The sequence below is a fragment of the Pristiophorus japonicus genome, unplaced genomic scaffold, assembly GCF_044704955.1.
Source record: "Pristiophorus japonicus isolate sPriJap1 unplaced genomic scaffold, sPriJap1.hap1 HAP1_SCAFFOLD_58, whole genome shotgun sequence".
Classification (NCBI taxonomy): domain Eukaryota; kingdom Metazoa; phylum Chordata; class Chondrichthyes; family Pristiophoridae; genus Pristiophorus; species Pristiophorus japonicus.
The window spans coordinates 139895-160351 of NW_027254488.1; the positions used below are offsets into that span (position 1 = coordinate 139895).

At 44.8% G+C, this 20457-nt stretch overlaps 13 non-coding genes across 13 annotated transcripts; all 13 read right to left on the reverse strand.

Moving 5' to 3' along the window:
• Positions 1 to 6: 6 nt before the first annotated feature.
• On the reverse strand, positions 7 to 88 carry trnas-gcu (transfer RNA serine (anticodon GCU)). Its single transcript has one exon. It is a non-coding gene; the product is annotated as a tRNA-Ser (tRNA).
• Positions 89 to 2349: 2261 nt separating this feature from the next.
• trnas-gcu (transfer RNA serine (anticodon GCU)) lies at positions 2350 to 2431 on the reverse strand. The gene has a single exon. It is a non-coding gene; the product is annotated as a tRNA-Ser (tRNA).
• Positions 2432 to 2676: 245 nt separating this feature from the next.
• Positions 2677 to 2765, reverse strand: trnar-ucg (transfer RNA arginine (anticodon UCG)). Its single transcript is given in 2 exon segments — positions 2677 to 2712; positions 2729 to 2765. It is a non-coding gene; the product is annotated as a tRNA-Arg (tRNA).
• Positions 2766 to 4690: 1925 nt separating this feature from the next.
• Positions 4691 to 4772, reverse strand: trnas-gcu (transfer RNA serine (anticodon GCU)). The gene has a single exon. It is a non-coding gene; the product is annotated as a tRNA-Ser (tRNA).
• A 2261-nt stretch (positions 4773 to 7033) lies between these two features.
• Positions 7034 to 7115, reverse strand: trnas-gcu (transfer RNA serine (anticodon GCU)). Its single transcript has one exon. It is a non-coding gene; the product is annotated as a tRNA-Ser (tRNA).
• A 245-nt stretch (positions 7116 to 7360) lies between these two features.
• On the reverse strand, positions 7361 to 7449 carry trnar-ucg (transfer RNA arginine (anticodon UCG)). Its single transcript is given in 2 exon segments — positions 7361 to 7396; positions 7413 to 7449. It is a non-coding gene; the product is annotated as a tRNA-Arg (tRNA).
• A 1925-nt stretch (positions 7450 to 9374) lies between these two features.
• trnas-gcu (transfer RNA serine (anticodon GCU)) lies at positions 9375 to 9456 on the reverse strand. The gene has a single exon. It is a non-coding gene; the product is annotated as a tRNA-Ser (tRNA).
• Positions 9457 to 11725: 2269 nt separating this feature from the next.
• Positions 11726 to 11807, reverse strand: trnas-gcu (transfer RNA serine (anticodon GCU)). Its single transcript has one exon. It is a non-coding gene; the product is annotated as a tRNA-Ser (tRNA).
• Positions 11808 to 12052: 245 nt separating this feature from the next.
• Positions 12053 to 12141, reverse strand: trnar-ucg (transfer RNA arginine (anticodon UCG)). Its single transcript is given in 2 exon segments — positions 12053 to 12088; positions 12105 to 12141. It is a non-coding gene; the product is annotated as a tRNA-Arg (tRNA).
• Positions 12142 to 14066: 1925 nt separating this feature from the next.
• trnas-gcu (transfer RNA serine (anticodon GCU)) lies at positions 14067 to 14148 on the reverse strand. Its single transcript has one exon. It is a non-coding gene; the product is annotated as a tRNA-Ser (tRNA).
• Positions 14149 to 16411: 2263 nt separating this feature from the next.
• trnas-gcu (transfer RNA serine (anticodon GCU)) lies at positions 16412 to 16493 on the reverse strand. The gene has a single exon. It is a non-coding gene; the product is annotated as a tRNA-Ser (tRNA).
• Positions 16494 to 18751: 2258 nt separating this feature from the next.
• Positions 18752 to 18836, reverse strand: trnas-gcu (transfer RNA serine (anticodon GCU)). Its single transcript has one exon. It is a non-coding gene; the product is annotated as a tRNA-Ser (tRNA).
• Positions 18837 to 19081: 245 nt separating this feature from the next.
• On the reverse strand, positions 19082 to 19170 carry trnar-ucg (transfer RNA arginine (anticodon UCG)). The gene is given in 2 exon segments: positions 19082 to 19117; positions 19134 to 19170. It is a non-coding gene; the product is annotated as a tRNA-Arg (tRNA).
• Between the last annotated feature and the right edge of the window lie 1287 nt (positions 19171 to 20457).

The following is a 20457-nucleotide window of genomic DNA, read 5'->3' on the forward strand; positions in this document are numbered from 1 at the left end:
CAACGACGACGAGAATGGGACTCGAACCCATGCGTGCAGAGCACAATGGATTAGCAGTCCATCGCCTTAACCTCTCAGCCACCTCGTCTCTGCTGTAAGACATCGTCAGCCATTCAATCTCCTGCTTTTTGTATCCAAACAGAAATAAGGTGCAAAAAAGACCACTTCACAGCTTGCTCTGCCCGTGCATGCATATCGACAATGATGAAAACTTGCAATGAGATTCTTTGAGCAAACAGCCTTCCTTCACTTCAGGTGAGTGACTGGAAGAGATGGTTGGTTTCTCGGCAGAATCACAACAAAGAATATAAAATTTCACGTAGCGAGCTAAGTTGACCGCGGCAGGACTCGCACCTGCAATCTTCTGATAACTTTGCGGTTGTAATCGAATTCAGAGGCCTTATCCATTAGGCCACGCGGCCGCTGCCAGCACCATTCATTGTGTTGCTGTATATATTGCGAGCAAATTCGGGGCAACTGCAATATCAAGGAGTGGATTTAGGAAAAGATGAGCATATTTCGAGTGAATGAACAGATGCACTGCGATCTGGGTGCGCACCGGCGCAGGCAACCCCAATGTAAATTGGAACACTATAGTTTAACAATTCGGTCATTGCAGCTGAAATCATACTCCTTCTCAAACAATACAGGATGACCCGGGTTTCTGAGAAAATCCGTTTTAAAGGGAAAGATTATGAAAAGGAACTGACAACCAGCCCTTTTAAACAGACACAGAATGATCCGGGATTGCACGGACATCCCTTTTACCCAGATGCAGAATCACCCTTGACTGACAGCAGTTCCCTTTTAAAAGAATAAAGTGAGATTTCGATCATCCCTGAAGGCAATTGTGCAGTGGGGCTCAGGACCACGCGGCGCAGAGACTGTTATTGAAGCCACAGGTGATAGACAAGGAGGGAGGGAGGGACGTAAAACCAGCCAGTCTGAAACACACAAACAAACTAATATTCCTTAACCTCCAAAGGCAGGTTTTGAAATTTCAAATTGGAAATCCGGGACAGACAGCACATCCCTTTGAAACAGACACAGAATGATGAGGGTCTGATAGCACACCATTTTACAGAGACAGAGAATGATCTCAGACAGACAGCAAATCCCCTTAAAAGGGACACGGAAATAGAATGAATAAAAACAGATAAATATTTAAAACTCCGCAGGTCGTGCAGATTTTGTGGAGGAAGAATCCGGTTTCACGTTCTGTCGGATAATAATTCCGATATTTCAGGAAAAAGTTAAAGATTACAGATGTTTTCAACAAAAATAGCGCCTGGAAAAAATACGCAGCGATAAATGTCAAATGGGAACTTTTGTGATACAGCGGAACGAAGGAGTGATGAAATAATACATGGCACAATGGAGAAAGGCAAAGTGGGTGGTAATCGGGCAATAACGTAACAAAGGATGGGCCAGAGGAAGTGTTAGTGGGAATAGCAGAACCATTACCAGACAATGGGAGCGGTGCTTATCATCCGATACGTTGAACCTAATGTTGAGGCCAGAAGACGAGAACATGCCGACAATATAGGGTGTCACCGCCTTTTAATCAGACCAGGCAGCTTTGCCAGCCCGGATTGATTTCCTGTATGCTTTGAATTCGGCAGCCAAGGGACGAATTCAAAAAGCAGCTTCTCTCATCTTTTCAGCTCTAGAGACACAGGACGCACACATGTTCAGGGCAGAGGTGGAGATTGACGCTGAATGTATGCTTATCCCAATTGAGGTGAATTATCCGGACTGACAGGAAGATATACTGATCAAGTATCGGCCGGAACCAAACAAGGCTTTAGGTTATCCAACGAGACACAGAGCCGAGTACCTCTGAGATATTTTAACTTTACTCAGTTTGGCGGGATTCACTTTGCTCTGTGATTTGGATGCGAAGGGAACATCGGCGTAAAATCACACGTTTTAACGTGAAATACGTCTGTTTTCTCACATGTCGAGCGGCTGTTAGAAGCGGAACTTTGAGTAAAACATGGCGGGGTTCGTCCGGGATTTGGCCCGTGACCTCCCGCATTTCAAATGTGATCAATCCGAAGGGAGAATCATAACCGTGGACCAACGAGCCGCCGACAGTGAAAAGCGCAGCTCTCAGATTCTGACGGTGGTGAGAAATGATATTATGGCCCATCGTTCATGTGCTGTCTCTCAGATACCTATCTAATTAGTGCCCCTCGCCATTGTACTGCAACTGTTCTCCTTTTGACGAATATATTATTAATTTGAGACGTGACATGAGGAAAGTACAGCATCCCTGTAAGTAAAAGGGGAATTTGGCGATGAGGTTAAATGTGAATGTCAAAAAGTGGTTAAGCTGCAAGCCAACGACGACGAGAATGGGACTCGAACCCATGCGTGCAGAGCACAATGGATTAGCAGTCCATCGCCTTAACCTCTCAGCCACCTCGTCTCTGCTATAAGACATCGTCAGCCATTCAATCTCCTGCTTTTTGTATCCAAACAGAAATAAGGTGCAAAAAAGTCCACTTCACAGCTTGCTCTGCCCGTGCATGCATATCGACAATAATGAAAACTTGCAATGAGATTCTTTGAGCAAACAGCCTTCCTTCACTTCAGGTGAGTGACTGGAAGAGATGGTTGGTTTCTCGGCAGAATCACAACAAAGAATATAAAATTTCACGTAGCGAGCTAAGTTGACCGCGGCAGGACTCGAACCTGCAATCTTCTGATAACTTTGCGGTTGTAATCGAAGTCAGACGCCTTATCCATTAGGCCACGCGGCCGCTGCCAGCACCATTCATTGTGTTGTTGTATATATTGCGAGCAAATTCGGGGCAACTGCAATATCAAGGAGTGGATTTAGGAAAAGATGAGCATATTTCGAGTGAATGAACAGATGCACTGCGATCTGGTTGCGCACCGGCGCAGGCAACCCCAATGTAAATTGGAACACTATAGTTTAACAATTCGGTCATTGCAGCTGAAATCATACTCCTTCTCAAACAATACAGGATGAGCCGGGTTTATGAGAAAATCCGTTTTCAAGGGAAAGATTATGAACCGGAACTGACAACCAGCCCATTTAAACAGACACAGAATGATCCGGGATTGCAAGGACATCCCTTTTACCCAGATGCAGAATGACCCTTGACTGACAGCAGTTCACTTTTAAAAGAATAAAGTGAGATTTCGATCATCACTGAAGAAAATTGTGCAGTGGGGCTCAGGACCACGCGGCGCAGAGACTGTTATTGAAGCCACAGGTGATAGACAGGGAGGGAGGGACGTAAAACCAGCCCAGTCTGAAACACACAAACAAACTAATATTCCTTAACCTCCAAAGGCAGGTTTTGAAATTTCAAATTGGAAATCCGGGACAGACAGCACATCCCTTTGAAACAGACACAGAATGATGAGGGTCTGATAGCACACCATTTTACAGAGACAGAGAATGTTCTCGGACAGACAGCAAATCCCCTTAAAATGGACACGGAAATAAAATGAATAAAAACAGATAAATATGTAAAACTCGGCAGGTCGTGCAGATTTTGTGGAGGAAGAATCCGGTTTCACGTTCTGTCGGATAATAATTCCGATATTTCAGGAAAAAGTTAAAGATTACAGATGTTTTCAACAAAAATAGCGCCTGGAAAAAATACGCAGCGAGAAATGTCAAATGGGAACATTTGTGATACAGCGGAAGGAAGGAGTGATTAAATAATACATGGCACAATGGAGAAAGGCAAATTAGGTGGTAATCGGGCAATAACGTAACAAAGGATGGTCCAGAGGAAGTGTTAGTGGGAATAGCAGAACCATTACCAGACAATGGGAGCGGTGCTTATCATCCGATACGTTGAACCTAATGTTGAGGCCAGAAGACGAGAACATGCTTACAATACAGGGTGTCACCGCCTTTTAATCAGACCAGGCAACTTTGCCAGCCCGGATTGATTTCCTGTATGCTTTGAATTCGGCAGCCAAGGGACGAATTCAAAAAGCAGCTTCTCTCATCTTTTCAGCTCTAGAGAAACAGGACGCACACATATTCAGGGCAGAGGTGGAGATTGACGCTGAATGCATGCTTATCCCAATTGAGGTGAACTTATCCGTACAGACAGGAAGATATACTGATCAAGTATCGGCCGGAACCAAACAAGGCTTTAGGTTATCCAACGAGTCACAGAGCCGAGTACCTCTGAGATATTTTAACTTTACTCAGTTTTGCGGGTTTCACTTTGCTCTGCGATTTGGATGCGAAGGGAACATCGGCGTAAAATCACACGTTTTAACGTGAAATACGTCTGTTTTCTCACATGTCGAGCGGCTGTTAGAAGCGGAACTTTGAGTAAAACATGGCGGGGCTCGTCCGGTATTTGGCCCGTGACCTCTCGCATTTCAAATGTGATCAATCCGAAGGGAGAATCATAACCATGGACCAACGAGCCGCCGACAGTGAAAAGCGCAGCTCTCAGATTCTGACGGTGGTGAGAAATGATATTATGGCCCATCGTGCATGTGCTGTCTCTCAGATACCTATCTAATTAGTGCCCCTCGCCATTGTACTGCAACTGTTCTCCTTTTGACGAATATATTATTAATTTGAGACGTGACATGAGGAAAGTACAGCATCCCTGTAAGTAAAAGGGGAATTTGGCGATGAGGTTAAATGTGAATGTCAAAAAGTGGTTCAGCTGCAAGCCAACGACGACGAGAATGGGACTCGAACCCATGCGTGCAGAGCACAATGGATTAGCAGTCCATCGCCTTAACCTCTCAGCCACCTCGTCTCTGCTGTAAGACATCGTCAGCCATTCAATCTCCTGCTTTTTGTATCCAAACAGAAATAAGGTGCAAAAAAGACCACTTCACAGCTTGCTCTGCCCGTGCATGCATATCGACAATGATGAAAACTTGCAATGAGATTCTTTGAGCAAACAGCCTTCCTTCACTTCAGGTGAGTGACTGGAAGAGATGGTTGGTTTCTCGGCAGAATCACAACAAAGAATATAAAATTTCACGTAGCGAGCTAAGTTGACCGCGGCAGGACTCGCACCTGCAATCTTCTGATAACTTTGCGGTTGTAATCGAATTCAGAGGCCTTATCCATTAGGCCACGCGGCCGCTGCCAGCACCATTCATTGTGTTGCTGTATATATTGCGAGCAAATTCGGGGCAACTGCAATATCAAGGAGTGGATTTAGGAAAAGATGAGCATATTTCGAGTGAATGAACAGATGCACTGCGATCTGGGTGCGCACCGGCGCAGGCAACCCCAATGTAAATTGGAACACTATAGTTTAACAATTCGGTCATTGCAGCTGAAATCATACTCCTTCTCAAACAATACAGGATGACCCGGGTTTCTGAGAAAATCCGTTTTAAAGGGAAAGATTATGAAAAGGAACTGACAACCAGCCCTTTTAAACAGACACAGAATGATCCGGGATTGCACGGACATCCCTTTTACCCAGATGCAGAATCACCCTTGACTGACAGCAGTTCCCTTTTAAAAGAATAAAGTGAGATTTCGATCATCCCTGAAGGCAATTGTGCAGTGGGGCTCAGGACCACGCGGCGCAGAGACTGTTATTGAAGCCACAGGTGATAGACAAGGAGGGAGGGAGGGACGTAAAACCAGCCAGTCTGAAACACACAAACAAACTAATATTCCTTAACCTCCAAAGGCAGGTTTTGAAATTTCAAATTGGAAATCCGGGACAGACAGCACATCCCTTTGAAACAGACACAGAATGATGAGGGTCTGATAGCACACCATTTTACAGAGACAGAGAATGATCTCAGACAGACAGCAAATCCCCTTAAAAGGGACACGGAAATAGAATGAATAAAAACAGATAAATATTTAAAACTCCGCAGGTCGTGCAGATTTTGTGGAGGAAGAATCCGGTTTCACGTTCTGTCGGATAATAATTCCGATATTTCAGGAAAAAGTTAAAGATTACAGATGTTTTCAACAAAAATAGCGCCTGGAAAAAATACGCAGCGATAAATGTCAAATGGGAACTTTTGTGATACAGCGGAACGAAGGAGTGATGAAATAATACATGGCACAATGGAGAAAGGCAAAGTGGGTGGTAATCGGGCAATAACGTAACAAAGGATGGGCCAGAGGAAGTGTTAGTGGGAATAGCAGAACCATTACCAGACAATGGGAGCGGTGCTTATCATCCGATACGTTGAACCTAATGTTGAGGCCAGAAGACGAGAACATGCCGACAATATAGGGTGTCACCGCCTTTTAATCAGACCAGGCAGCTTTGCCAGCCCGGATTGATTTCCTGTATGCTTTGAATTCGGCAGCCAAGGGACGAATTCAAAAAGCAGCTTCTCTCATCTTTTCAGCTCTAGAGACACAGGACGCACACATGTTCAGGGCAGAGGTGGAGATTGACGCTGAATGTATGCTTATCCCAATTGAGGTGAATTATCCGGACTGACAGGAAGATATACTGATCAAGTATCGGCCGGAACCAAACAAGGCTTTAGGTTATCCAACGAGACACAGAGCCGAGTACCTCTGAGATATTTTAACTTTACTCAGTTTGGCGGGATTCACTTTGCTCCGTGATTTGGATGCGAAGGGAACATCGGCGTAAAATCACACGTTTTAACGTGAAATACGTCTGTTTTCTCACATGTCGAGCGGCTGTTAGAAGCGGAACTTTGAGTAAAACATGGCGGGGTTCGTCCGGGATTTGGCCCGTGACCTCCCGCATTTCAAATGTGATCAATCCGAAGGGAGAATCATAACCGTGGACCAACGAGCCGCCGACAGTGAAAAGCGCAGCTCTCAGATTCTGACGGTGGTGAGAAATGATATTATGGCCCATCGTTCATGTGCTGTCTCTCAGATACCTATCTAATTAGTGCCCCTCGCCATTGTACTGCAACTGTTCTCCTTTTGACGAATATATTATTAATTTGAGACGTGACATGAGGAAAGTACAGCATCCCTGTAAGTAAAAGGGGAATTTGGCGATGAGGTTAAATGTGAATGTCAAAAAGTGGTTAAGCTGCAAGCCAACGACGACGAGAATGGGACTCGAACCCATGCGTGCAGAGCACAATGGATTAGCAGTCCATCGCCTTAACCTCTCAGCCACCTCGTCTCTGCTATAAGACATCGTCAGCCATTCAATCTCCTGCTTTTTGTATCCAAACAGAAATAAGGTGCAAAAAAGTCCACTTCACAGCTTGCTCTGCCCGTGCATGCATATCGACAATAATGAAAACTTGCAATGAGATTCTTTGAGCAAACAGCCTTCCTTCACTTCAGGTGAGTGACTGGAAGAGATGGTTGGTTTCTCGGCAGAATCACAACAAAGAATATAAAATTTCACGTAGCGAGCTAAGTTGACCGCGGCAGGACTCGAACCTGCAATCTTCTGATAACTTTGCGGTTGTAATCGAAGTCAGACGCCTTATCCATTAGGCCACGCGGCCGCTGCCAGCACCATTCATTGTGTTGTTGTATATATTGCGAGCAAATTCGGGGCAACTGCAATATCAAGGAGTGGATTTAGGAAAAGATGAGCATATTTCGAGTGAATGAACAGATGCACTGCGATCTGGTTGCGCACCGGCGCAGGCAACCCCAATGTAAATTGGAACACTATAGTTTAACAATTCGGTCATTGCAGCTGAAATCATACTCCTTCTCAAACAATACAGGATGAGCCGGGTTTATGAGAAAATCCGTTTTCAAGGGAAAGATTATGAACCGGAACTGACAACCAGCCCATTTAAACAGACACAGAATGATCCGGGATTGCAAGGACATCCCTTTTACCCAGATGCAGAATGACCCTTGACTGACAGCAGTTCACTTTTAAAAGAATAAAGTGAGATTTCGATCATCACTGAAGAAAATTGTGCAGTGGGGCTCAGGACCACGCGGCGCAGAGACTGTTATTGAAGCCACAGGTGATAGACAGGGAGGGAGGGACGTAAAACCAGCCCAGTCTGAAACACACAAACAAACTAATATTCCTTAACCTCCAAAGGCAGGTTTTGAAATTTCAAATTGGAAATCCGGGACAGACAGCACATCCCTTTGAAACAGACACAGAATGATGAGGGTCTGATAGCACACCATTTTACAGAGACAGAGAATGATCTCGGACAGACAGCAAATCCCCTTAAAATGGACACGGAAATAAAATGAATAAAAACAGATAAATATGTAAAACTCGGCAGGTCGTGCAGATTTTGTGGAGGAAGAATCCGGTTTCACGTTCTGTCGGATAATAATTCCGATATTTCAGGAAAAAGTTAAAGATTACAGATGTTTTCAACAAAAATAGCGCCTGGAAAAAATACGCAGCGAGAAATGTCAAATGGGAACATTTGTGATACAGCGGAAGGAAGGAGTGATTAAATAATACATGGCACAATGGAGAAAGGCAAATTAGGTGGTAATCGGGCAATAACGTAACAAAGGATGGTCCAGAGGAAGTGTTAGTGGGAATAGCAGAACCATTACCAGACAATGGGAGCGGTGCTTATCATCCGATACGTTGAACCTAATGTTGAGGCCAGAAGACGAGAACATGCTTACAATACAGGGTGTCACCGCCTTTTAATCAGACCAGGCAACTTTGCCAGCCCGGATTGATTTCCTGTATGCTTTGAATTCGGCAGCCAAGGGACGAATTCAAAAAGCAGCTTCTCTCATCTTTTCAGCTCTAGAGAAACAGGACGCACACATATTCAGGGCAGAGGTGGAGATTGACGCTGAATGCATGCTTATCCCAATTGAGGTGAACTTATCCGTACAGACAGGAAGATATACTGATCAAGTATCGGCCGGAACCAAACAAGGCTTTAGGTTATCCAACGAGTCACAGAGCCGAGTACCTCTGAGATATTTTAACTTTACTCAGTTTTGCGGGTTTCACTTTGCTCTGCGATTTGGATGCGAAGGGAACATCGGCGTAAAATCACACGTTTTAACGTGAAATACGTCTGTTTTCTCACATGTCGAGCGGCTGTTAGAAGCGGAACTTTGAGTAAAACATGGCGGGGCTCGTCCGGTATTTGGCCCGTGACCTCTCGCATTTCAAATGTGATCAATCCGAAGGGAGAATCATAACCATGGACCAACGAGCCGCCGACAGTGAAAAGCGCAGCTCTCAGATTCTGACGGTGGTGAGAAATGATATTATGGCCCATCGTGCATGTGCTGTCTCTCAGATACCTATCTAATTAGTGCCCCTCGCCATTGTACTGCAACTGTTCTCCTTTTGACGAATATATTATTAATTTGAGACGTGACATGAGGAAAGTACAGCATCCCTGTAAGTAAAAGGGGAATTTGGCGATGAGGTTAAATGTGAATGTCAAAAAGTGGTTAAGCTGCAAGCCAACGACGACGAGAATGGGACTCGAACCCATGCGTGCAGAGCACAATGGATTAGCAGTCCATCGCCTTAACCTCTCAGCCACCTCGTCTCTGCTGTAAGACATTGTCAGCCATTCAATCTCCTGCTTTTTGTATCCAAACAGAAATAAGGTGCAAAAAAGACCACTTCACAGCTTGCTCTGCCCGTGCATGCATATCGACAATGATGAAAACTTGCAATGAGATTCTTTGAGCAAATAGCCTTCCTTCACTTCAGGTGAGTGACTGGAAGAGATGGTTGGTTTCTCGGCAGAATCACAACAAAGAATATAAAATTTCACGTAGCGAGCTAAGTTGACCGCGGCAGGACTCGCACCTGCAATCTTCTGATAACTTTGCGGTTGTAATCGAATTCAGAGGCCTTATCCATTAGGCCACGCGGCCGCTGCCAGCACCATTCATTGTGTTGTTGTATATATTGCGAGCAAATTCGGGGCAACTGCAATATCAAGGAGTGGATTTAGGAAAAGATGAGCATATTTCGAGTGAATGAACAGATGCACTGCGATCTGGGTGCGCACCGGCGCAGGCAACCCCAATGTAAATTGGAACACTATAGTTTAACAATTCGGTCATTGCAGCTGAAATCATACTCCTTCTCAAACAATACAGGATGACCCGGGTTTCTGAGAAAATCCGTTTTAAAGGGAAAGATTATGAAAAGGAACTGACAACCAGCCCATTTAAACAGACACAGAATGATCCGGGATTGCACGGACATCCCTTTTACCCAGATGCAGAATCACCCTTGACTGACAGCAGTTCCCTTTTAAAAGAATAAAGTGAGATTTCGATCATCCCTGAAGGCAATTGTGCAGTGGGGCTCAGGACCACGCGGCGCAGAGACTGTTATTGAAGCCACAGGTGATAGACAAGGAGGGAGGGAGGGAGGGAGGGACGTAAAACCAGCCAGTCTGAAACACACAAACAAACTAATATTCCTTAACCTCCAAAGGCAGGTTTTGAAATTTCAAATTGGAAATCCGGGACAGACAGCACATCCCTTTGAAACAGACACAGAATGATGAGGGTCTGATAGCACACCATTTTACAGAGACAGAGAATGATCTCAGACAGACAGCAAATCCCCTTAAAAGGGACACGGAAATAGAATGAATAAAAACAGATAAATATTTAAAACTCCGCAGGTCGTGCAGATTTTGTGGAGGAAGAATCCGGTTTCACGTTCTGTCGGATAATAATTCCGATATTTCAGGAAAAAGTTAAAGATTACAGATGTTTTCAACAAAAATAGCGCCTGGAAAAAATACGCAGCGAGAAATGTCAAATGGGAACTTTTGTGATACAGCGGAACGAAGGAGTGATGAAATAATACATGGCACAATGGAGAAAGGCAAAGTGGGTGGTAATCGGGCAATAACGTAACAAAGGATGGGCCAGAGGAAGTGTTAGTGGGAATAGCAGAACCATTACCAGACAATGGGAGCGGTGCTTATCATCCGATACGTTGAACCTAATGTTGAGGCCAGAAGACGAGAACATGCCGACAATATAGGGTGTCACCGCCTTTTAATCAGACCAGGCAGCTTTGCAAGCCCGGATTGATTTCCTGTATGCTTTGAATTCGGCAGCCAAGGGACGAATTCAAAAAGCAGCTTCTCTCATCTTTTCAGCTCTAGAGACACAGGACGCACACATGTTCAGGGCAGAGGTGGAGATTGACGCTGAATGTATGCTTATCCCAATTGAGGTGAATTATCCGGACTGACAGGAAGATATACTGATCAAGTATCGGCCGGAACCAAACAAGGCTTTAGGTTATCCAACGAGTCACAGAGCCGAGTACCTCTGAGATATTTTAACTTTACTCAGTTTGGCGGGATTCACTTTGCTCTGTGATTTGGATGCTAAGGGAACATCGGCGTAAAATCACACGTTTTAACGTGAAATACGTCTGTTTTCTCACATGTCGAGCGGCTGTTAGAAGCGGAACTTTGAGTAAAACATGGCGGGGTTCGTCCGGGATTTGGCCCGTGACCTCCCGCATTTCAAATGTGATCAATCCGAAGGGAGAATCATAACCGTGGACCAACGAGCCGCCGACAGTGAAAAGCGCAGCTCTCAGATTCTGACGGAGGTGAGAAATGATATTATGGCCCATCGTTCATGTGCTGTCTCTCAGATACCTATCTAATTAGTGCCCCTCGCCATTGTACTGCAACTGTTCTCCTTTTGACGAATATATTATTAATTTGAGACGTGACATGAGGAAAGTACAGCATCCCTGTAAGTAAAAGGGGAATTTGGCGATGAGGTTAAATGTGAATGTCAAAAAGTGGTTAAGCTGCAAGCCAACGACGACGAGAATGGGACTCGCACCCATGCGTGCAGAGCACAATGGATTAGCAGTCCATCGCCTTAACCTCTCAGCCACCTCGTCTCTGCTATAAGACATCGTCAGCCATTCAATCTCCTGCTTTTTGTATCCAAACAGAAATAAGGTGCAAAAAAGTCCACTTCACAGCTTGCTCTGCCCGTGCATGCATATCGACAATAATGAAAACTTGCAATGAGATTCTTTGAGCAAACAGCCTTCCTTCACTTCAGGTGAGTGACTGGAAGAGATGGTTGGTTTCTCGGCAGAATCACAACAAAGAATATAAAATTTCACGTAGCGAGCTAAGTTGACCGCGGCAGGACTCGAACCTGCAATCTTCTGATAACTTTGCGGTTGTAATCGAAGTCAGACGCCTTATCCATTAGGCCACGCGGCCGCTGCCAGCACCATTCATTGTGTTGTTGTATATATTGCGAGCAAATTCGGGGCAACTGCAATATCAAGGAGTGGATTTAGGAAAAGATGAGCATATTTCGAGTGAATGAACAGATGCACTGCGATCTGGTTGCGCACCGGCGCAGGCAACCCCAATGTAAATTGGAACACTATAGTTTAACAATTCGGTCATTGCAGCTGAAATCATACTCCTTCTCAAACAATACAGGATGAGCCGGGTTTATGAGAAAATCCGTTTTCAAGGGAAAGATTATGAACCGGAACTGACAACCAGCCCATTTAAACAGACACAGAATGATCCGGGATTGCAAGGACATCCCTTTTACCCAGATGCAGAATGACCCTTGACTGACAGCAGTTCACTTTTAAAAGAATAAAGTGAGATTTCGATCATCACTGAAGAAAATTGTGCAGTGGGGCTCAGGACCACGCGGCGCAGAGACTGTTATTGAAGCCACAGGTGATAGACAGGGAGGGAGGGACGTAAAACCAGCCCAGTCTGAAACACACAAACAAACTAATATTCCTTAACCTCCAAAGGCAGGTTTTGAAATTTCAAATTGGAAATCCGGGACAGACAGCACATCTCTTTGAAACAGACACAGAATGATGAGGGTCTGATAGCACACCATTTTACAGAGACAGAGAATGATCTCGGACAGACAGCAAATCCCCTTAAAATGGACACGGAAATAAAATGAATAAAAACAGATAAATATGTAAAACTCGGCAGGTCGTGCAGATTTTGTGGAGGAAGAATCCGGTTTCACGTTCTGTCGGATAATAATTCCGATATTTCAGGAAAAAGTTAAAGATTACAGATGTTTTCAACAAAAATAGCGCCTGGAAAAAATACGCAGCGAGAAATGTCAAATGGGAACATTTGTGATACAGCGGAACGAAGGAGTGATGAAATAATACATGGCACAATGGAGAAAGGCAAAGTGGGTGGTAATCGGGCAATAACGTAACAAAGGATGGTCCAGAGGAGGTGTTAGTGGGAATAGCAGAACCATTACCAGACAATGGGAGCGGTGCTTATCATCCGATACGTTGAACCTAATGTTGAGGCCAGAAGACGAGAACATGCTTACAATACAGGGTGTCACCGCCTTTTAATCAGACCAGGCAGCTTTACCAGCCCGGATTGATTTCCTGTATGCTTTGAATTCGGCAGCCAAGGGACGAATTCAAAAAGCAGCTTCTCTCATCTTTTCAGCTCTAGAGCAACAGGACGCACACATATTCAGGGCAGAGGTGGAGATTGACGCTGAATGTATGCTTATCCCAATTGAGGTGAACTTATCCGTACAGACAGGAAGATATACTGATCAAGTATCGGCCGGAACCAAACAAGGCTTTAGGTTATCCAACGAGTCACAGAGCCGAGTACCTCTGAGATATTTTAACTTTACTCAGTTTGGCGGGTTTCACTTTGCTCTGGGATTTGGATGCTAAGGGAACATCGGCGTAAAATCACACGTTTTAACGTGAAATACGTCTGTTTTCTCACATGTCGAGCGGCTGTTAGAAGCGGAACTTTGAGTAAAACATGGCGGGGTTCGTCCGGGATTTGGCCCGTGACCTCTCGCATTTCAAATGTGATCAATCCGAAGGGAGAATCATAACCGTGGACCAACGAGCCGCCGACAGTGAAAAGCGCAGCTCTCAGATTCTGACGGTGGTGAGAAATGATATTATGGCCCATCGTTCATGTGCTGTCTCTCAGATACCTATCTAATTAGTGCCCCTCGCCATTGTACTGCAACTGTTCTCCTTTTGACGAATATATTATTAATTTGAGACGTGACATGAGGAACGTACAGCATCCCTGTAAGTAAAAGGGGAATTTGGCGATGAGGTTAAATGTGAATGTCAAAAAGTGGTTAAGCTGCAAGCCAACGACGACGAGAATGGGACTCGAACCCATGCGTGCAGAGCACAATGGATTAGCAGTCCATCGCCTTAACCTCTCAGCCACCTCGTCTCTGCTATAGGACATCGTCAGCCCTTCAATCTCCTGCTTTTTGTATCCAAACAGAAATAAGGTGCAAAAAAGTCCACTTCACAGCTTGCTCTGCCCGTGCATGCATATCGACAATGATGAAAACTTGCAATGAGATTCTTTGAGCAAACAGCCTTCCTTCACTTCAGGTGAGTGACTGGAAGAGATGGTTGGTTTCTCGGCAGAATCACAACAAAGAATATAAAATTTCACGGAGCGAGCTAAGTTGACCGCGGCAGGACTCGCACCTACAATCTTCTGATAACTTTACGGTTGTAATCGAAGTCAGACGCCTTATCCTTTAGGCCACGCGGCCGCTGCCAGCACCATTCATTGTGTTGTTGTATATATTGCGAGCAAATTCGGGGCAACTGCAATATCAAGGAGTGGATTTAGGAAAAGATGAGCATATTTCGAGTGAATGAACAGATGCACTGCGATCTGGGTGCGCACCGGCGCAGGCAACCCCAATGTAAATTGGAACACTATAGTTTAACAATTCGGTCATTGCAGCTGAAATAATACTCCTTCTCAAACAATACAGGATGACCCGGGTTTCTCAGAAAATCCGTTTTAAAGGGAAAGATTATGAAAAGGAACTGACAACCAGCCCTTTTAAACAGACACAGAATGATCCGGGATTGCACGGACATCCCTTTTACCCAGATGCAGAATCACCCTTGACTGACAGCAGTTCCCTTTTAATAGAATAAAGTGAGATTTCGATCATCCCTGAAGGCAATTGTGCAGTGGGGCTCAGGACCACGCGGCGCAGAGACTGTTATTGAAGCCATAGGTGATAGACAAGGAGGGAGGGAGGGACGTAAAACCAGCCCAGTCTGAAACACACAAACAAACTAATATTCCTTAACCTCCAAAGGCAGGTTTTGAAATTTCAAATTGGAAATCCGGGACAGACAGCACATCCCTTTGAAACAGACACAGAATGATGAGGGTCTGATAGCACACCATTTTACAGAGACAGAGAATGATCTCAGACAGACAGCAAATCCCCTTAAAAGGGACACGGAAATAGAATGAATAAAAACAGATAAATATTTAAAACTCGGCAGGTCGTGCAGATTTTGTGGAGGAAGAATCCGGTTTCACGTTCTGTCGGATAATAATTCCGATATTTCAGGAAAAAGTTAAAGATTACAGATGTTTTCAACAAAAATAGCGCCTGGAAAAAATACGCAGCGAGAAATGTCAAATGGGAACTTTTGTGATACAGCGGAACGAAGGAGTGATGAAATAATACATGGCACAATGGAGAAAGGCAAAGTGGGTGGTAATCGGGCAATAACGTAACAAAGGATGGGCCAGAGGAAGTGTTAGTGGGAATAGCAGAACCATTACCAGACAATGGGAGCGGTGCTTATCATCCGATACGTTGAACCTAATGTTGAGGCCAGAAGACGAGAACATGCCTACAATATAGGGGATCACCGACTTTTAATCAGACCAGGCAGCTTTGCCAGCCCGGATTGATTTCCTGTATGCTTTGAATTCGGCAGCAAAGGGACGAATTCAAAAAGCAGCTTCTCTTATCTTTTCAGCTCTAGAGACACAGGACGCACACATGTTCAGGGCAGAGGTGGAGATTGACGCTGAATGTATGCTTATCCCAATTGAGGTGAACTTATCCGTACAGACAGGAAGATATACTGATCAAGTATCGGCCGGAACCAAACAAGGCTTTAGGTTATCCAACGAGTCACAGAGCCGAGTACCTCTGAGATATTTTAACTTTACTCAGTTTGGCGGGTTTCACTTTGCTCTGCGATTTGGATGCTAAGGGAACATCGGCGTAAAATCACACGTTTTAACGTGAAATACGTCTGTTTTCTCACATGTCGAGCGGCTGTTAGAAGCGGAACTTTGAGTAAAACATGGCGGGGTTCGTCCGGGATTTGGCCCGTGACCTCTCGCATTTCAAATGTGATCAATCCGAAGGGAGAATCATAACCGTGGACCAACGAGCCGCCGACAGTGAAAAGCGCAGCTCTCAGATTCTGACGGTGGTGAGAAATGATATTATGGCCCATCGTTCATGTGCTGTCTCTCAGATACCTATCTAATTAGTGCCCCTCGCCATTGTACTGCAACTGTTCTCCTTTTGACGAATATATTATTAATTTGAGACGTGACATGAGGAAAGTACAGCATCCCTGTAAGTAAAAGGGGAATTTGGCGATGAGGTTAAATGTGAATGTCAAAAAGTGGTTAAGCTGCAAGCCAACGACGACGAGAATGGGACTCGAACCCATGCGTGCAGAGCACAATGGATTAGCAGTCCATCGCCTTAACCTCTCAGCCACCTCGTCTCTGCTGTAAGACATTGTCAGCCATTCAATCTCCTGCTTTTTGTATCCAAACAGAAATAAGGTGCAAAAAAGACCACTTCACAGCTTGCTCTGCCCGTGCATGCATATCGACAATGATGAAAACTTGCAATGAGATTCTTTGAGCAAATAGCCTTCCTTCACTTCAGGTGAGTGACTGGAAGAGATGGTTGGTTTCTCGGCAGAATCACAACAAAGAATATAAAATTTCACGTAGCGAGCTAAGTTGACCGCGGCAGGACTCGCACCTGCAATCTTCTGATAACTTTGCGGTTGTAATCGAATTCAGAGGCCTTATCCATTAGGCCACGCGGCCGCTGCCAGCACCATTCATTGTGTTGTTGTATATATTGCGAGCAAATTCGGGGCAACTGCAATATCAAGGAGTGGATTTAGGAAAAGATGAGCATATTTCGAGTGAATGAACAGATGCACTGCGATCTGGGTGCGCACCGGCGCAGGCAACCCCAATGTAAATTGGAACACTATAGTTTAACAATTCGGTCATTGCAGCTGAAATCATACTCCTTCTCAAACAATACAGGATGACCCGGGTTTCTGAGAAAATCCGTTTTAAAGGGAAAGATTATGAAAAGGAACTGACAACCAACCCATTTAAACAGACACAGAATGATCCGGGATTGCACGGACATCCCTTTTACCCAGATGCAGAATCACCCTTGACTGACAGCAGTTCCCTTTTAAAAGAATAAAGTGAGATTTCGATCATCCCTGAAGGCAATTGTGCAGTGGGGCTCAGGACCACGCGGCGCAGAGACTGTTATTGAAGCCACAGGTGATAGACAAGGAGGGAGGGAGGGACGTAAAACCAGCCAGTCTGAAACACACAAACAAACTAATATTCCTTAACCTCCAAAGGCAGGTTTTGAAATTTCAAATTGGAAATCCGGGACAGACAGCACATCCCTTTGAAACAGACACAGAATGATGAGGGTCTGATAGCACACCATTTTACAGAGACAGAGAATGATCTCAGACAGACAGCAAATCCCCTTAAAAGGGACACGGAAATAGAATGAATAAAAACAGATAAATATTTAAAACTCCGCAGGTCGTGCAGATTTTGTGGAGGAAGAATCCGGTTTCACGTTCTGTCGGATAATAATTCCGATATTTCAGGAAAAAGTTAAAGATTACAGATGTTTTCAACAAAAATAGCGCCTGGAAAAAATACGCAGCGAGAAATGTCAAATGGGAACTTTTGTGATACAGCGGAACGAAGGAGTGATGAAATAATACATGGTACAATGGAGAAAGGCAAAGTGGGTGGTAATCGGGCAATAACGTAACAAAGGATGGGCCAGAGGAAGTGTTAGTGGGAATAGCAGAACCATTACCAGACAATGGGAGCGGTGCTTATCATCCGATACGTTGAACCTAATGTTGAGGCCAGAAGACGAGAACATGCCGACAATATAGGGTGTCACCGCCTTTTAATCAGACCAGGCAGCTTTGCCAGCCCGGATTGATTTCCTGTATGCTTTGAATTCGGCAGCCAAGGGACGAATTCAAAAAGCAGCTTCTCTCATCTTTTCAGCTCTAGAGACACAGGACGCACACATGTTCAGGGCAGAGGTGGAGATTGACGCTGAATGTATGCTTATCCCAATTGAGGTGAATTATCCGGACTGACAGGAAGATATACTGATCAAGTATCGGCCGGAACCAAACAAGGCTTTAGGTTATCCAACGAGTCACAGAGCCGAGTACCTCTGAGATATTTTAACTTTACTCAGTTTGGCGGGATTCACTTTGCTCTGTGATTTGGATGCTAAGGGAACATCGGCGTAAAATCACACGTTTTAACGTGAAATACGTCTGTTTTCTCACATGTCGAGCGGCTGTTAGAAGCGGAACTTTGAGTAAAACATGGCGGGGTTCGTCCGGGATTTGGCCCGTGACCTCCCGCATTTCAAATGTGATCAATCCGAAGGGAGAATCATAACCGTGGACCAACGAGCCGCCGACAGTGAAAAGCGCAGCTCTCAGATTCTGACGGTGGTGAGAAATGATATTATGGCCCATCGTTCATGTGCTGTCTCTCAGATACCTATCTAATTAGTGCCCCTCGCCATTGTACTGCAACTGTTCTCCTTTTGACGAATATATTATTAATTTGAGACGTGACATGAGGAAAGTACAGCATCCCTGTAAGTAAAAGGGGAATTTGGCGATGAGGTTAAATGTGAATGTCAAAAAGTGGTTAAGCTGCAAGCCAACGACGACGAGAATGGGACTCGAACCCATGCGTGCAGAGCACAATGGATTAGCAGTCCATCGCCTTAACCTCTCAGCCACATCGTCTCTGCTGTAAGACATCGTCAGCCATTCAATCTCCTGCTTTTTGTATCCAAACAGAAATAAGGTGCAAAAAAGTCCACTTCACAGCTTGCTCTGCCCGTGCATGCATATCGACAATGATGAAAACTTGCAATGAGATTCTTTGAGCAAACAGCCTTCCTTCACTTCAGGTGAGTGACTGGAAGAGATGGTTGATTTCTCGGCAGAATCACAACAAAGAATATAAAATTTCACGTAGCGAGCTAGGTTGACCGCGGCAGGACTCGAACCTGCAATCTTCAGATAACTTTCCGGTTGTAATCGAAGTCAGACGCCTTATCCATTAGGCCACGCGTCCGCTGCCAGCACCGTTCATTGTGTTGTTGTATATATTGCGAGCAAATTCGGGGCAACTGCAATATCAAGGAGTGGATTTAGGAAAAGATGAGCATATTTCGAGTGAATGAACAGATGCACTGCGATCTGGGTGCGCACCGGCGCAGGCAACCCCAATGTAAATTGGAACACTATAGTTTAACAATTCGGTCGTTGCAGCTGAAATCATACTCCTTCTCAAACAATACAGGATGAGCCGGGTTTATGAGAAAATCCGTTTTAAAGAGAAAGATTATGAACCGGAACTGACAACCAGCCCATTTAAACAGACACAGAATGATCCGGGATTGCAAGGACATCCCTTTTACCCAGATGCAGAATGACCCTTGACTGACAGCAGTTCACTTTTAAAAGAATAAAGTGAGATTTCGATCATCCCTGAAGGCAATTGTGCAGTGGGGCTCAGGACCACGCGGCGTAGAGACTGTTATTGAAGCCACAGGTGATGGACAGGGAGCGAGGGACGTAAAACCAGCCCAGTCTGAAATACACAAACAAACTAATATTCCTTAACCTCCAAAGGCAGGTTTTGAAATTTCAAATTGGAAATCCGGGACAGACAGCACATCCCTTTGAAACAGACACAGAATGATGAGGGTCTGATAGCACACCATTTTACAGAGACAGAGAATGTTCTCGGACAGACAGCAAATCCCCTTAAAAGGGACACGGAAATAGAATGAATAAAAACAGATAAATATGTAAAACTCGGCAGGTCGTGCAGATTTTGTGGAGGAAGAATCCGGTTTCACGTTCTGTCGGATAATAATTCCGATATTTCAGGAAAAAGTTAAAGATTACATATGTTTTCAACAAAAATAGCGCCTGGAAAAAATACGCAGCGAGAAATGTCAAATGGGAACATTTGTGATACAGCGGAACGAAGGAGTGATGAAATAATACATGGCACAATGGAGAAAGGCAAAGTGGGTGGTAATCGGGCAATAACGTAACAAAGGATGGTCCAGAGGAGGTGTTAGTGGGAATAGCAGAACCATTACCAGACAATGGGAGCGGTGCTTATCATCCGATACGTTGAACCTAATGTTGAGGCCAGAAGACGAGAACATGCTTACAATACAGGGTGTCACCGCCTTTTAATCAGACCAGGCAGCTTTACCAGCCCGGATTGATTTCCTGTATGCTTTGAATTCGGCAGCCAAGGGACGAATTCAAAAAGCAGCTTCTCTCATCTTTTCAGCTCTAGAGCAACAGGACGCACACATATTCAGGGCAGAGGTGGAGATTG